A 19,278-nucleotide genomic window follows, 5' to 3' on the forward strand; every position below is an offset into this window, starting at 1 on the left:
GACCAGGTCCCAGGTCCCAGACCCCAGACTGCAGTGCTTGTAACCAGATGTTCGACACCAACCAGGGTTAAAACAGTCAAACTAAAACTACTACCACAACCAGCCGAGAAAAAAACACAAATAAAACTATAAACTCAAATCTACAACAAACAAATCAAACCAAACAGAATCACAAATAAAGCTTCAGTTTCACCCGAAAACCTACAGTTCACACAGCGCATGCATTAAACGACTGGAAAATAAACACGAGCGACAGAGGACGAAGACTTAAACACAGATTCACATTCATTCAAACAGAAACAGGATTAAACGCCAAAAAAAAACAAAAAAAAAAAATGGATCAAACGTCAGATTTGACCTCAAATGATGAGAAAATTATTTGTGTTCACTGTTAATAAACGTGGATTTCCTCCTAAAGTCTGAAAAAAACATCAGTCAAACACCAGAAGACTCAAATTAAACTCATGCATCCATTAAAACACACTCTTCTGGTTTAATATCAAACTTTTTTCACTTCAGAACCCAAAACCTGTCAAACCTGGAGGCGCCAACATGTGCAGAACCTGAACCATGAAGAGCTCAGGGTTCTGTGCACTTAATGTTTCAGTGTAGACGGAACCGCTCAGATAGAAACAGCTGAAGCAGGTCCGAACTGACCCGGTTCTGTTTCAGACCCGCTTCAGTGGTTCAGGTCTGGGTCAGGTCTATATCCTGGTTTTAAACGCAGAATAAAAAAAGGAGATCACCCCCCAACCCCCCCTCAGGCTGAGATGAAGTTATGAAGACCAGGATGAGCAGATGACTCAGAGGTCTGGGTCCAGGTCGGGTCCAGGTCCGGGTCCAGGTCTGGGGGATTCACATTAAACAGCCGCTGAATGAAGGACCGCCCCTGGAGCAGCCACGTCCACTTCAACCCAGGGCTTTAATGGAGACCAGGGTTCACATCCAAGTCCAGATCCAGGGTCCAGGTCCAAGTCCAGGGTTCAGGTCCACATTGAAACGGTCCACGGTCCTTGAACACACCACGGAGCTCCAGGTTTGTAAATCTTACATAACCGGCGAGCCGGCTGTGCTGCTGCTGCTGTCGGTGCTGATGCTGTGGTCGTTCTGCTGCTTCATCACGTTCCCTCTGCTCTAACTCGTGTCCCCCCACCCCCCACCCCACCCCACACACACACATAACCCCGCCCCCCCATGGTGCTCTGCGTTTAGCTGCTCATGACCTAGTTCCCTCCCACTCCAGGACTTAATAACTTAACCTGATTAGAGGCCGAGGCAGTGAAAGCAGCAGCAGCAGCGGATCAGCTGTTCATCCACTGGTTCTGGTTCTGGTTCTGCACAGATTCACAACAAAGCCTGAAAGTCCAGCATAAACTGCACAGAACCAGAGGAACCAAGAGGAACTGAGAGGAACCCAGAGGAACCAAGAGGAACCACAGGAAACGGGAGGAAACTAGAGGAACCAAGAGGAATCATGGGAACCAAGATGAAACCAGACGTACAGAAGGTCACGTCCAGAACACACTTGGACATTTGGTCCCACATCCTGTACTCCAGTAGAAGTACTCAGACCTGTACTTTACAGGAGCAGAAGTACATACAGTACACACACTGTGAAGTTCTACAGTTCCACAGAACCTTCTCAAACTCCCACTGGTCTGATTTTCATCGTTTTCTGTGTTTTGTTTTTATCCATTTGTGTTGTCAGTCTAAATGTTGTGAAACTGATCAATAATCAACAGGAAGAAAAAAACAATGGAGACAATAAAATATAGATCAGATCAGACTAGATTAACCAGGTTCCAGTGCCAGAATATTGTATGTACAGACATAAGACGAATTAGAAGTAAAATATAAAATAATAATAATAATAATAATAATAATAATAATAATAATATAATAATAAATACTACACTTATTAAACACCACCAACATCTGGATCCAGCAGGAACACCATCGGACCTCCAGAACCAGAACCGGACCTGTCTGAGACGTTTATCTGATGATCTTCAGTCCATTTGATCTGAGCTTCATTAACGTTTCATGTATTTGAAAAATTGGAATAATTGGATCCATGAGGTTGAAGCACAGTCGAAGGGTTAGATCCACTTGGATTATTTAATGGGTTTCTTCAGAACTCAGACCTTGTTTGAGAGAATTTATCCTACGGTATGGTCAACGTTACATCACATATTTATAGATTATAGATTATAGATGTGTTCTGTTACTTTTCAGGACATTTTTCATTTTATGGATATAATATTTGGTCAATTTTCAATTTGTTTGGTTCTATCTTCACTTTATTTGTTTGTTTTTTTTAATTTCTTTTTTTTATATACATTAGTCATTTTATTGTATTTTTCCATTTTTTTAAATTTCTAACAGTTTTTTTAATGTCTTTGTTCTTGTTTATTCCGTTTGCTGTTTTTACTTGTTTTAATCTCATTAATCCGACCACATACTGTACATTCATGCGCACAGGGGATTTCTGTAGAATAAACACGGTGACGCTGCGTCGAAGAGGTGAATTCTGGGTCGACTGTGAGTAATTTGAGGCAGTCCTCAGAGGGGGCGAGAGACATAGAGCCACAGTGAGAGAGAGAGAGAGAGAGAGAGAGAGAGACAGAGAGAGAAAGAGAGAGAGGCCCATCAGGTCACAGATGGATGAACAGATGTGGAAGAAACAGTGATTCTACGACGGCCTTTAAACTGGTCTGTAATCTGGATTCACACGAAAACCAGGACAAAACCAGGAACAAAAAGTACGTCATATGTCCGAAATAAAAAAACAAACGCACAAATTAAATGTCACTTGTTGTTTTTACTGTTCAACTGGACAGGATGGTTTTTATGGTGAATGTTTCTGTTTATACTTGACTTTAGATCCTTTTATGACGATTCAAACTGTGATCAGAACTGAAAAGTTTCATATTAAAATTTACAACTAATTAATGAAGTAAAACCAAAGTGCAGAGATGAGAAAATGACAGTTTTCATAAGTCGTACAAGATATATGATTTAAAAAGCATCAAACTGAAGTGTTCCTTCCATCTAATCAGTGTTAACGTTCTCCTATCGACCACGTTCTAAAGCTTAGAACTGAAGAACCACAAGGACTAAACCAATCACATGCTTTAAAGGGAAAAAACCTCCAGTTTCAGAACATTTACTGTTTAGTTTGTGGAGAAAATCCACCTGAACTCCATCCATTAGTCCTGTGTTCATCCATCACTGTCCAGGGGGATGCCCGTGGGGAACCTCGGGTTCTAGATGTGGTACTTTTAAAGCTGGGCAGAGGGGACTTTTGGGAAAAGATCTTCCACCTCCTGGACTTCATTGCTGTCAGTACTGATGGTGGGATGTAAAAGGGGGCTGTTTTTAAAATCCACATCCTGACCCTGGGGGGCTACATCCCAGTCCCCCAGCACCGATATTTGTTGTATTCACACATGCTGTACCACATTTGTCCAGCAGTCACCGCCAAAGCGTAACATTGCCGACTGTTCTTACGTCACGTTTCCACTTCGTGGTATCGGCTCGACTCGACTCTGCCTTTTGCGTTCCATTACGAAAAAGGACCTGGAATCTGGTACCTGGTACTAGTTTTTTGGTCTCGCCTCCGCTGAGGTTCCAGGACTGGGGACCAGATACTAAAAGGTGACACTGTGTAAACACTGCAGACCACTGATTGGTCAGCGGTCTCTGTGACCCGCCCTTTTACTAAAAAACAGATGCAGAAGTTTCCAGTAAATCTGTCAGTAGGTGAACCCACATGATGACAGTAAACTGTAAAACTACACCAAGGTTTGTCCAGGAGGTTCAGACGCAAACATTCAGCAGGAGTTTGACGAGAGAGAACACGCAACGAGCAAATTTATCAGCAACTCTGAGCAGATGACAAGGAAGTAACGCACCGCATCGCTATGATGACCAGGTACTGTAAAGTGGGTAGTATCCTGGAATGGAAACGGTCTGGAATAGGACCTGGTACCAGAGTGGAGTCGAGCCGCTTCCACGTAGTAAGTGTAGACAATGTGATTCTGACCATAGCAACATGATTATAAGGCTGTGTATTTAAAATGACTAATATCTCCCAAAATATTGGTCCGATCAACGTGTTGTTCTCACTAGTCTGTTCATTGAGCAAAAATACAGAAATATGACAAACTGCAACAATCAGCTGTGTACGGAGGTAGTGTGATTACAGACACACACCACACACACACACACAGAGTCCACTTCCTTTTAAAATATAACACGTAAAATGTGTAAAAACAGCATAAGACATGAAAAAAACAATAAGACATTAAATTATTGTGTCTCATAGATAATGTTAACTGAAGTATGTTCCTATGTATATTCGTAAGGAAACTGTTAATTTATCATTATATCATCTTTGATTTTACAGTAAAAGGAAACTTTTCCTGCACCAACGGGAGATTTAATGGGCAATAAATGATAAAGTCTATCTATCTATGGGGGATTCCTTTTCCTTTTCTGTGATTCTTGTTTTCTTTTTCCTCTTCTTTTTCACTCTCTCGTATATCTCTTTCACTTTCTGTATTTCTTCTTTCCCTCTCTCTTTCTCTCTGTGTTTCGGTCTTTGTCTGCAGGACATTTGTCGTCTCTGCCTAATTAAGCGTCCGTTCATCCGGATGTTTCTCGTTCTGACATCAGCTCCGTCCTGCAGGTCACGACTGCACTAAACACTGAAACTGGGAGAGTGATGAGGATGATGATGAGGATGATGAAGGTGATGAAGGTGATGAGGATGATGAAGGTGATGAAGGTGATGAGGATGATGAGGATGATGAAGGTGATGAGGATGATGATGAGGATGATGAAGGTGATGAGGATGATGAGGATGATGAAGGTGATGAAGGTGATGAGGATGATGAAGGTGATGAGGAGATGAGGATGATGAAGGTGATGAAGGTGATGAGGATGATGAAGGTGATGAAGTTTGTGCGGTTGATGAGGTCTCGGAGGACCCGGGTCACGTCCTGGACTCGGCTCTCCCCTGCAGGCCTCTGACGCCACAGGAGGATTGTGGGATTTCATAATGAGATGACGTCACAGAGGCTGCGGGGGCCAATCAGACGGCGGCAAAACAGACTGAATGTGGAAACTAAAAACAGCAGCGGAGTGAGATGAGGACGAAGCACCACCTCTGATCACAGTTCATCTAGAAGATTATGGCTCCAAAAGCACCAGAAAATCCCAGGTTTAAGGCTTTGACCGTCAGGAGGAGTTTGGGTCCAGTTTGAAGAAGACGACGATTGAGTCGAATATGAATAAACCGATTAATAAGGAGATTCAAATGACAAAGACGTCCTGTGGTCGGAACAAGTGCATTCAATTAAAAGTATAAAACTGATGGAACCCAGTGGAACCCTCATTCATTCATTCATTCATTTTGTGCCTTAGTTCATTCATTCATTCATTCGTTGAAACAACTGACACCATCCTCCCCCACATTCCCCAGTGACGTAACTACATTCATCACCAACCACTGATACTCAGTCATTCATTTGTCATTCATTCACTTGTTCATTCATTCACTTGTTCATTCATTCGTTGTTCATTCGTTCATTTGTTCCTTTATTCGATCATTCATATTCATTTGTTCGTTCATTTGTTAATCATTCATTTGTTAATTCATTCATTTGTTAATTCATTCATTAATTTGTTCATTCATTCATTTGTTCATTCATTCATCCATTCATCATCTGTTCATTCATCCGTTCATCAGATGTGCTGTGTGCTGTCATGTGTGGACTCATTCCTGTACATCACTGATCATCAGTGGAATTAATTACAGCACAATCTGATTATTCTGCCCCGAGCGACAAACAGACAAACACAGCCATAGTTTCCACTGAGAGACTGCACACACACACACACACACACACACACACACACACACACACCTGATGGCCAACAGCTCGTCTTGTCATCTGGATCTTCTGGATGATCTCCTGTTGGAAAACAAATGTTTTCAGATTTTTACATCTTCATAAGAGTTTTTAATCTTTTAAAACCTGGTAGTGACTATAACCTGGTGGTGACTATAACCTGGTGGTGACTATGACCTGGTGGTGACTATAACCTGGTGGTGACTATGACCTGGTGGTGACTATAACCTGGTGTTGACTATGAGCTGATGACTACGACCTGGTGTTGACTATGACCTGATGGTGACTATGACCTGGTGGCAACCACCTGGTGGTGACTACCACCTGGTGACTACCACCTGAAGGTGACTACTCACTGGCGCTGATCTTGGCGTAGACCCTGTGGGCCAGGGCGCTGCTCTGGGCCAGCTGGTCCCTGAAGCTCTGGCCCATGTAGTAGTCGATGTCGTTGGCCCTCAGCAGCTCCTCGAAGGCCTTGGTGGTGTCTCCCAGATGTTGGGTGAGGATGTGACACACCCCCGGCCCTCCCTCAGCCGCTGGCGGAGGTGGGACAGCTCCCGGGCCTGGGACTGGATCAGACCGCCGAATTTACTGAGGACGGACACACAACAGGACGTTAGATACTGGACCAGGATCTGGACCAGACAGGGGGGTCTGGATCTACATCTGGTCGGGTATTATCAACTCATGTCCAAAAGTTTGGGGAACGACACAAATGGATTTTTTGTTTAAATATAATTATTTGTCATTAAAAGTCTTTGAAACCTATGATATGTCTAACTGTTCTTTAATCTGCCTCAGAAACAAGTGAAAGATCATTGTTGTTTTTTTTTTAAATTAATGTTTTAATATGTCATTCCAAAAACTTTTGCCTACATATACATATATTATATAACATTTACAGCTAAATTACAACTATCAGTCAACTATACAAAGCAGAACAAGACAGATAAAATCAGTGAATGAATGAATGAATGAAATCTCTATTTTGAACATGTAGACAGTGACATCAAAACAAAATCAACCAAAAAAATATAAGTAATGGTACATAAATGATGAGAAGCAAACAAACAAACAAAAAAAATAAATAAACAAATAATAATAGTAATAATAAATAAATAAATTTCCGGGGAGGTATTCATATAAGCTTTTCTCTGCTTCTAACCTCTCCTGCACAATGATGGTACTTGTTTGAATGTTGTTGGGTTTTTTTAAATTTCTCTTGCTGTTTTATGATGTGCTAAATAAATAAATATAATAACATTAATAAGATAAATAACACAAATGAAATTAAATTATACATGCTCAAAAAGCAGTAGTAAGAAATAAAAACTTATGTACTCCTACCCCCAATTTCTATTTATGATCGCTATATAGCAATTATTGTTTTGTATGAATATCAATACAATAATAATAATAATAATAATAATAATAATAAAAGTGGAAAAAAAGGTGAACAAACCCAGCTAAACTCCACAGAACACTGTAAAACACACTAGTAGAACACTCCAAAACAGAACTATCACTCACTGCTAAAACACCACTAAAATTTCAAACTCCAAATTTTTTGTCTTTGTTTTAGTGCAAAAGAACTCCCATTAAATTATGAAAATACTTACTTACTTATAAACTATTTGAACAAAAAAGATGTGAATAACCTGAAAAAACTGAAATTTCTTCAGAAAAATCATTTTCTCAGTCTTCCTCCACTTCTCATTAGTCCATGTGCATTCTGGATCAGATCAACAAAGACACTAAACACTGAGGAACAGGAAGAAAAGAGTTCAAACTGGACTGAATTTAATACAGACATTTCAGGTTGGACACATTTGTTCAGGTTAGTCACATTTTATTGGTACAGGAGAGTTTGGAAATGGAAATATTTTCAGAATTTAATGTTATTTTTTGCACTAAAACAAACATTTGAAGTTGTCATTATTTATAGACACAATGTAGTATTTTTTTCCTCATCAAACCCAGTAGTAAATCTGCAGTGGTTTTCTGTGTGGGTTTTCTGCTGTTCTTATTGGACTGTAGATCAGATTGGTCTGGATGTGGAACCCACTAACATGAGTTCCACAGCCTGGACTGTGGAATTTATACACTTTGTAAATTCATCCCAGGGGTCGGACTGGAACCTTTGGGGGGGGACGCATGTTTGACCCCTCTTGATCTAATCGATATAATGAGGTAAAACAAATAATCGACTAAAGTTTAATTGTAGAAACTTTACTATATTTACTGTAAAATGCAGACTGGGTTGATGGTGGGAATGAAAGGGTTAAATCCCTGACCAGTGTTTTCATTTGAGCGTCTGGATCAGGGGGGTCAGTGCTGGTCCAGGTAACGCTGTAAACTCACCCGGGCCACGTGGCCGCCCTGGCGTCCTGGCCCACCTCCTTCCCACCTCCGTTCCTCAGCTGGTCCTCCAGAGCGTCCACCCTGGACACCAGCTCCTGCAGGTTTTGTCCGGACGCGGGTGACGAGGCGACGCCGTCCGGCCCCCGTCCGACGACTGCCAGCCCTCGTCGTCTCCGACCAGTTGACCTTGCGGGGGGCGGAGCCTCCGAGGTCAGTGGAGGTGGAGATGGAGCGCAGGCGGGTGCGGAGGCCCGGATCACGGCCTGGGACCGGGTCAGCTGGGAGCGCAGGTCCTCCACCAGGCGCTGCAGGGACGAGCCCTCCTCCCCCCCGTAGGCGGAGCCGTGGGCGGATGTTTTGGAGAAGGAGGAGGAGCTTCCGTTGGCGGGCCACCAATTAGAACCACAGTCCAGAGACGTACACATCTCCAGGTCATCGAACTCTGGAGGAAAAGCAAGAAAAGAGCAGGTTTAGCACATTTATATTTAATAAAAGAAGGACGAAAACAAAGACCAGGTGAACAGAATTATATAGAATTTATATATACAATATATATACAAAAACAACCTTTAAAAACAATGATTAATTTTATTTATAATGCACTTTACATTTTTATCTAAAAAAACTCAAAGTGCTTCAGGCAGGGTACAATAAACACGATTAAACAGGAAGTCAGAGAATAAAAATAGAAAGTAAGTAAGACCGATAAAAACAGTTAAAAAAAAGAATAAAGTAATTAAATTTATGCACATCTACAGGTTGAACTGTGGAAGAACAGGACACACATTTATATCTGCAAAAAGGTCAGTTATATATAAACAGAGTTGCAGATATGTAAATGTGTTTCCAGTTTTATAATATTTAAATATTCTTTCAGTGTTTTTCTCTGAACCTGTTTTTATCATGTGGGTCATTTTAAGATTTCTTCATTTACTAAATATATTAAGTCTTTAAATTTATTTTCTGTATTTAACCTCCAGCTAAAAGTGAGTTTTCTAAAACTAGTGTTTTATTTTAACAATGACTGACAGAAAAGGAATTCTGGGTAAATATTTCAGCTCATTTCCTGCGTAGATGACGGCTCTGTTCTGTGCTGCCCTCTATGTCTTGAGGCAGAACTACACCCTGAACCAGGACTGTGGTGCGTTCATGGGCATGTTCATGTCAGTCGTACCTGAAGCTGTGTTGCATTCATGGTCCTATCATGTGGGTCAACCTGACCCTTGTGTTGCGTTCATGGTCATGTTCGTGGGTCTGTACCTGACACTTGTGTTGCGTTTATGGTCCGTTCCTGTTGGTCATACTGATACTGTGTTGCGTTCATTGTCATTTCATGTCAGTCATACCTGACCCTTTGTTGCGTTCATGGTCCTGTTCATGTGGTTCGTACCTGAGGCTGTGTTGCATTCATGGTCCTGTTTGTGTGGTTCGTACTGACCCTGTGTTGCATTTGTGGTCCTGTTTGTGTTCTTTGTACCTGAAACTTGTGTTCGTTCATGGTCCTGTTCGTGTCGGTCATATGTGAACCTGTGTTGCATTCATGGTCGTGTTCCTGTCAGTCGTACCTGACCCTGTGCTGTGTTCATGGTCTTGTTTGTGTGGTTCGTACCTGACCCTTGTGTTGCGTTCATGGTCCTGTTGGTGTGGGTCGTACCTGACCCTTGTGTTGCATTCATGGTCCTGTTGGTGTGCTTTGTACCTGACTCTTGTGTTGCGTTCATGGTCCTGTTCATTCGGTCATATGAACCTGTGTTGCGTTCATGGTCGTGTTCCTGTCAGTCGTACCTGACCCTGTGCTGTTCATGGTCTTGTGTGGTTCGTACCTGACCCTTGTGTTGCGTTCATGGTCCTGTTGGTGTGGGTCGTACCTGACCCTTGTGTTGCATTCATGGTCCTGTTGGTGTGCTTTGTACCTGACTCTTGTGTTGCGTTCACAGTCGTGTTTGTGTCAGTCATACCTGACCTTGTGTTGCATTCATGGTCCTGTTCGTGTGCTTCGTACCTGACCCTGGTGTTGCGTTCATGGTCCGTTCATGTCAGTCGTACCTGACCCTTGTGTTGCATTCATGGTCCTGTTCGTGTGCTTCGTCCTGACCTGGGTTGCGTTCATTGTCATGTTCATGTCGGTCATACCTCACCTGTGTGCGTTCATGTTCGTGTTTGTGTCAGTTGTACCTGACCCTGTTTGCATTCATGGTCTTATTTGTGTCAGTCGTACATGAATCTGTGTTGCGTTCATGGTCCTGTTCGTGGGGTTGTACCTGACCCTTGTGTTGCGTTCATGGTCCTGTTGGTGTGCTTCGTACCTGGGCTGCTGGTGTCTTCTCGCTCCGCTTCGTTCTCGCTCCGCCCTGGTCTCATATCCCAGGTCCTGCAGGTCCACCTGGATCTGTTTACTGTCCTGTTGAACGGCCGACTCCACTGCACAAGAAGAAGAAAAAACAGCTGAGACACGTGAACCGTCTGCTGGACATGGAGGGACTGAAGCGTCCCCTTCAAGGACCCAGGCATAAGGAGGACGTTCCTGTCCCAGTCCCAGTCCCTGTCCATGTCCCAGTCCCAGTACTCATCTCATCTGTAGTCCTTCAGCTGTTCAGCCTGGACTTGCACCGTCGCCTCAGACACCATCAGCCTCTCCTCAAGCTCCGCCCTCTGTTTCTGCAGGTGACGGTCTTACTCTGCGGCCGATTGGTCGGTGGATCCAAGTGGGCGTCGACCTGGAGAACAGATAAGATGAAGCAAGACCAGCTGATGTTCCAGAATGTTCTGGATCCTGAAACCATCACATCTGACGACAGCTCCTTTACTTCGCAAAGTGACACACTGTCAACAACTATATACAACTATATACAACTGTATACAACAATATACAACTGTATACAACTATATACAACTGTCAACAACTATATACAACTATATACAACTGTATACAACAATATACAACTGTATACAACTGTATACAACTGTCACAACTATATACAACTATTACAACTGTATACAACAATATACAACTGTATACAACTGTATACACTATATACAACTGTATACAACTGTCAACAACTATATACAACTGAATACACATATACAACTGTATACAACTATATACAACTGTATACAACTATATACAACTATACAACTGTATACAACTGTATACAACTATATACAACTGTAACAACTGTCAACAACTATATACAACTGAATACAACTATATACAACTGATACACAACTATATACAACTGTATACAACTATATACAACTGTATACAACTGTATACAACTAGATACAACTATATACAACTGTCACAACTATATACAACTGTATACAACTGTATACAATTATATACAACTGTATACAACTATACACTGTATACAACTGTATCAATTATATCACTGTATACAACTATACAACTATATACAACTGTCAACAACTATAACATGAATACAACTATATACAACTGTATACAACTGTATACAATTATATACAACTGTATACAACTATATACAACTGTATACAACTATATACAACTATATACAACTGTCAACAACTATATACAACTGTATACAACTGTATACAACTATATACAACTGTATACAACTGTATACACTATACACTATATACAACTGTATACAACTATATACAACTGTATACAACTGTATACAACTATATACAACTGATACAACTGCAACAACTATTACAACTGTATAACACTGTCAACAACTTATACAACTGTATACAACTGTATACAACTATATACAACTGAATACAACTATATACAACTGTATACAACTGTATACAACTGTATACAACTATATACAACTATATACAACTGTCAACAACTATATACAACTGTATACAACTGTATACAACTATATACACTGTTTCAACTATATACAACTGTATACAACTGTCAACACTATATACAACTGTATACAACTGTCAACAACTATATACAACTGTATACAACTGTATACAACTATATACAACTATATACAACTATATACAACTGTACCTGTATACAACTATATACAACTGTTTCAACTAATACAACTGTATCAACTGTCAACAACTATATACAACTGTATACAACTGTCAACAACTTATACAACGTATACAACTGTATACAACTATATACAACTGAATACAACTATATACCAACTGTATACAACTGTATACAACTGTCAACACATATACAACTGTATACAACTATATACAACTGTCAACAACTGTACACTGTATATAACTATTATATACAATTACAACTACACACAATTATTTACAACTATATATAACTAGACAACCCTATACAACTAGTTGTGCTTGTTTGTGTAGGATTTAATGAAATGAGGGAATTACAGCATGAAAAATGCAGGCACCATATTGATCAATGCCTAGTTCGTTTTTGGACATATGCCAGATGTATCTACTTAGTGCATTTTTTGAACAAATGAAGGATACACTGAGGACCTGAGGTTTTCATGTGTCCAAAGGTTTTATAAAACTATACATGATTCAGACAGAGTTTTATAGAAATGTTGCATCTGTAAATAGTAAACATGAGTGAGTTTTGTCAATTTATGAACTTAGAACAGTTGAAGAGGGAGACTGTTGTCATGGCAACCAATGAGGAGGTAGATGACGATGTCCAATAACACACTAAGGTTGAAATGTTGAATTTCAGAGTATTTCAGTGAGTGTCCCTATGAAGGTTAACCCTTAAATGGGAGCTCCTGGACTTGTCTGGTCCAGGTGGACTTCAGTGGACATTAATGACGGTTTATGTCTCAAACACAAGTCTCCAGGTGACACTGAACGCCACATCTCTACCAACAGGTAGTCACTGCTGCTCAGATCATTTCAGATGATAGAACCTTAACGTCTCTCAGGTTTCTGTCCAAACTGATGGACCACATGACCAGAGGAATGAGTCCATGCAGGACTTGTACTGATGGTACTTGGACAGTGCAGTGTTAGGACTTTGAACTGGACACAGATGGACACTGGCACTTTGAACTGGACACAGATGGACACTGGACACTTTGAACTGGACACAGATGGACACTGACACTGGACACTAGGGCTGCACAACTGATCAATTTTAAATCGAAATCAGATTTTTTACTTAGGACGATTTTTAAAAAAGAGAAATCGTCAAATCATTTCATCGTCTCACGCTCCGGGCCGTGTGCCTGCGGGCTACCATGGGCTCCGCCTCCTATCTGTGAGGCGGTCTTTCATGGAAGTCCGTGTAATGACCACGGACGTTAAGTCCATGAACCTGCAGCATGCTTGCCTTACACTGGTGTCACTTCTGTGGGCCAGATACCCCAGAAAGGAAAAAAAAACATTTTTTTTAATATTAATCCTCTTGCTAAATTTTCATTCACAAATCTAAGTTCTGTAACACAAAACCAAATTTTATTTTTGAAAGATGTTGAACTTTATTTAAAGCTGTTTGATAATCTGAACCAACACAAAAGGCTCAAAACCACCAGTATTTGCTCTGATCTGGACAGTGGATTGTAGTGATTCCCCCTGAAAAACTGGGTCTGTTATTTTCTTGTATACATTGTTTGTATTCTCTGTTTCATTCAGTAAAGAATTAATGTAAAAAAATTAAACTTCTGTGGGTTCATCACGTGATCCCATCACAGATTTGAGGTCGGAGTGGTGCCTTGCACTGTGGGCTGCTCATGAAAACCACATGAAGACTTCTGTTGTCTTTTGTAGTTTTACCCAAAAATCAAATCGAAATTGAAAATCGAGTTTTAGAAGAAAAAATCGGGATTTATTTTTTACCAAAATTGTGCAGCCCTACTGGACACCCTAAACTGGACACAGATGGACACTGGACACTCCAAACTGGACACAGATGGACACTGGACACTCTAAACTGGACACTGATGGACACTGGACACTCTAAACTGGACACTGATGGACACTGGACACTCCAACCTGGACACAGATGGACACTGGACACTCTAAACTGGACACTGATGGACACTGGACACTCTAAACTGGACACAGATGGACACTGTGTCCACATCCATGTGGACCTGTATCGTCTCTACCTGGATCTGCCTGGTCTTCTTCATCTGGGTTCTCTCAGACATGTCCAGGTCTTCGTGGTCCCAGGTGTCCCACAGCTCTGAGCCTTCCTCCTCCTCCTCTTCAGCTCCTTCTATGGTCACATCCAGCTCCTCCTCCTCCTCCTCCTCCTCCTCCTCTCTGTGTTTATCTCCACTCAGCTGCTCCTTCAGACGTTCGTTCTCGTCTCGGAGGCTGAACAGAGCGTTCCTTTAAGACCAGCACAGCATCAGCAGCATTAGATTATTTATATATACAATATATACAAGTATTACACCTATATACAACTATACAACTATTGCAACTATATAAATTATATACAACTATTACAACTATATAAAACTATATACGCTATTACAACTATACAACTATTGCAACTATATACAACTATTTACAACTATTACAACTATATAAATTATACAACTATTACAACTATTACAACTATATACTGCTATTACAACTATATAAATTATATACAACTATATACAACTATTCGGTTTTGATTCTTCTTCACGTGGTCTGGATGAAACCATCAGGGACTACTTTGCGAGGCGGATGAGTCCCTACCTGATCTGAGACAGTGAGTGGAAGCCGGTCTTCTCTAGCTGGACCTTCAGCTCCATCAGCTCCCTCTCCACCGCCCTCTTCTGCTCCACCAGCTGTTTGACCTCCAGCAGACCCGGGTCCTCCAAGAACCCGTCTGGACCAGAACCCTGAGCAGGAACACCAGTCAAAAGAACAGGACGAAGAACGGAGACGTCCACCGACAGAACCGTTTACCTATCAAACATCCATCTGAACATGACGTGAACTCCACTCACTGACTCCATCTTTAACTGCTTTTACATTTATGTCCAAGTCACTTTTCTTCAGAAACAACGAGAAAATACAGGAACTATGTGAACAAACTGAACTAAAACTGCAGAAAAACCTTTTACTTCCATTAAATACACTCCTATTACGTATTATTACATAATCAGCGACAATTAGTACATTTTCAAATGATTTTTTTCATCGCAGGACTAATTATAATAACTTTAACATTAACTAAATGTTATTATGTTATTGGCTAAAACCTTCATTCAGTTATTTCAAAGTTACTCCATTATTATTTGCTAAAAACATTGTATTAAGGTAAAAGAAGCACAAGTTTTTCCTGTTGTTTTGAAGTTTTCCCTGAACATTATGTTTAAAGTCAGAGCTGAAACTCGTCTGTTTCACTGATTATTTAAACTGAATTTAAGTAATTAATTAAAGGTGAAATGAACTGAATCCTTCATAAACATCAGAGGAACCTGAGTGGGTTAAATGTCACTGGTGGTTCTGTCGGTTCTCCTCTGGGTTCTATGCATTATTCTGGTTCTGTCGGTTCGTACCTTGGTGTCGACGGACGATCGTCTCCCGAGGCCTCGTCTTCATCGGTGAACTCACTGTTCAGATCTTCATCGGCCTCGTCTTCATCGTCTGAGCTCCGTCCTGCAGAAGACCAACAGGGACAGGTAGAAGTGTGCACGTTAAAGGAGGGATTTATGAACGGAGTCACTTTAACACTGGAAACATGGACAGAGACACGACTGATCCAAAAACAAAAGTTAAAAACAAACTGTATGAAAACCATTCTGACATGAGTACGACTGTGTGCAGATTATGGGCTTTTTAGAACGTCTGACACCGAAGGGTTAAAGTCACAGAGTCAAACCTTCAGCTAATGAAGTTAACGCTCAGACCTGCCTGATATTTGTTATTTATTTAACCCTTTCATGCATGAATTATGAGAACATTTATCAAGATTTTTTTTCTTATTCCTCTTTGGGCATTTAAAAAACGAGATTATTATTATTTTTTTAATGAAGTTATTTTTCATAGAGTTGCAAAAATGTCCGCTTAGCTGGACACCATGTGTTTAATTTTGAAGCGAAGAAACATGTATTTACTGATAAACTGTGGGAAAACTATGAAATAAAAACATGAAATGCTGCTAATTTGATGTTTTCTCACATTTTAACATATACTACAAACAAAAAGTTATGGATATGTTTAATTTTTGGGCTATTTTTTTCAGTTGGGATTCTTGCACAACGCTTTTTACTTTTTTGTGTGTGAACTGAATTGAAACACATTTTTTTTAATGACGACAGTTTTATTACAAATGGTAAAAATGACACAAAAAAAAAGAAATATCCTTAACTTTTTTTTGTAGTGTATCTAAACTAGTCATTACTCACTTCATGGACATAATATGCCAAAAAAAAAAAAAAAAAGCTTTTGTTGTTAATTACAGTCTAATAACAATAACAAGGAATTGATTTACACGCAAACATGTTAGATCAGGTTTATCAAGAACAGCAAAGTTACAGTAATGTTTTCAATGTCAGTGTATTATGGGATGGTGCATCAGTGTCCACTGCGTTGGCTGATATGGAACTAAAACAGCAAAACCCATGAATAAACAAGAGAACAGCTGGAGAAGAACTGTCCACTGGAGTGACCAGGATGCATGAAAGGGTTAATATTAACTGGTTTAATTTAATATTAACTTGTTTAATTTCATATGGTTTAATTTAATATCCACTTTTTTTTTTAAATACTTTATTTTTAACAGATTTTGCATTTTTAACAAACAGACAGTAAAACAAAAAAGTAAAGACTTGAAATAAGAGATGTCAACATGCACAGACAGGGCCGTATCAAAACTTAAAATACAACAATAAATATGTGGGTCAGTGAGTCCCAGTGTTCTCCCATCCTGATCAGAGGGTTGGGTTAGTTTGGGTATTTGTCCTGTTTCAGTCCATGTCAGATCAGTCACATATATTCTCATGCTGTATCAGATCATGTCCTGTAAACCTGCTGACACAATTACATCCATCCTTTTCATAAACATTTGTGCACATTTCCTGGAGTGCATGTTTACACATGTTGATAATAAAACACACACATTGACATATATGTGTATTTCTCAGGAAAACAAGCTGTTGTCCTATTGGAGCATCACATCCTCTGGGATAGATGTGCATTTTAGCCAAGAATTAGTACATTTGTCCAAATTATGGTCAAGCAGAAAGTTAGTTTTTCCATATTGTATATTTCTTTAATAATTCCAGTCCATTCCTTTGTTGGGGGGTTCTTTGCTCACCCATTTTCTTGTTCTGTCTTTTTTCCAGGCTGCCATCATTCTATTAATCAGGTATTTGACTCTAGAGTGGACTGTGGGTGGTAGATTTAACAAGTAAACTGTGCAGAAATCATGTTTAATCTCAAACCTATTTATTGTTTTAATCATTTTCATCATTTCAGTCCAGTTACCTAATTCATGGACAATCCCAGAAAATGTGAAGATGGTCTGCAAGGGCGTTCCCACATTTTCTCCAACAGTTCCCATAACTCGGCAGGCCCTTTGCATTTGTTTTAATTTGGGGGTAATGAAAAATCTGACAATATTTTTCCAGGTGAATTCCTTCCAATGACCTGAATTTGACGTGTCTGATTGGGTTTAACAGAAGTTCCACCAGTCCTCTTCTGAGATGATTATTTTGGCCTCTTTCTCCCATTTATATTTAATATAAAGTGTAGAAACTCCTTTGTTTGACTGTAAACATGAGTAGATCTTTGCGATTAGTTTGCAGGTGACTTTGGATTTATATGCAGCGATCATGATGTCGATTAAGTCCGTGTTTCTGAGTTCCACTTTTTTTATAATGCTGTTAAAATAGGTTCTAATCTGAACATATCTAAAAGAATCTTCCCTTCCCAAGTAAAATTTATCTTTGAGTTTTTGAAAACTGTTTAGTCCTCCATCATCTGAAATTCCAGTGTGCTGCGATGACTCTGAAGGACCAAAGTTTAAATGGCCGATCCATCTGGGCCGGTTTGAAATCCTCGTCATATGCCACCCAGCGTAACAGCTTAAGCCTGTCCTCCAGTTTTAATTTATGGCATTTATCAAACCAAATATTTAAGGGGGTTCAGTTCAGCAATCTAGCTTCTCTCCATACTCTGTATATAGAGCTTTATCTCCAAGCAGAGTCTGAAGGAGTCTGTCCATGTGACTGAGATCTAAATATTTGTAGCAGTAGAAAGTGGATCACAGCAGTAAACCAGGTATGTTAGTGGTGCTGATTTGTAGTAATTTTCTGTATCTGGGAGGGTTAGTACTGGTTTAATTTAATATCCACTGGTTTCATTTAATATTCACTGTTTTTTTACTTTAATCTCCACCTTTAAGTAAACATAAGCCCTTCATCTCGTTTCTGTTGAATATTTTAAGGCTTTAACTTCTACTTTTATGAGTATTTTATGTTTAAACATCTTAAATTCAAACCACAGGTCTGTTTATTGTCTTTAATTCCACATAAATTCCATCACACCTGCTTCATGAAGCTGATTTTCACTTTATTTACATCAGTTTTTCGGCAGAATGGAGCTGAAATAAATAGAAACTTTGACATAAAACGACTGGATTTGATGAGTTTCAACTGGAATGATCATTTTCCAGACATTATAAAAGACACATAAAAGGACATGAATGTGGTTTTTATTACTTATGATTTCTTTTGGTTTGTTAAGTCTTAAAAAGTCCAGGATTTAACGAACAGACACTGAATATACTAATTATTCTGATATAGTTTTTTATTCTGTTAAACTTTGGCGTCTGTTTGAGTGATTTTGTGACTGAAAATGTGATAATTTATTTATTTAAAAAGTGGAAAAAATGGCATTTTAGGTTTAAACTTATGAAGGTAGATTTGTTTCTTTATTATTCAATCAAAAGGAAAGTCGGCTTAACCAAAAAAAATATTTTCAATAAAAAAAACAAAAAAAAAAACTTCACTTCAATTAAAAAAACCTTTTCAAAGAAAAAAGTGTTCAAATGCAATTTTTTGGATCTCAATTTTTTTTTTTTGCATTTGAACACTTT

General features: G+C 39.6%; 1 pseudogene; it reads right to left on the bottom strand.

Moving 5' to 3' along the window:
* Window positions 1-19,278, bottom strand: part of LOC115415827 (myomegalin-like) — a 50,648-nt pseudogene that overhangs the window by 18,859 nt on the left and 12,511 nt on the right.

The sequence above is a fragment of the Sphaeramia orbicularis genome, unplaced genomic scaffold (genome assembly GCF_902148855.1).
Source record: "Sphaeramia orbicularis unplaced genomic scaffold, fSphaOr1.1, whole genome shotgun sequence".
NCBI classification, from domain to species: domain Eukaryota; kingdom Metazoa; phylum Chordata; class Actinopteri; order Kurtiformes; family Apogonidae; genus Sphaeramia; species Sphaeramia orbicularis.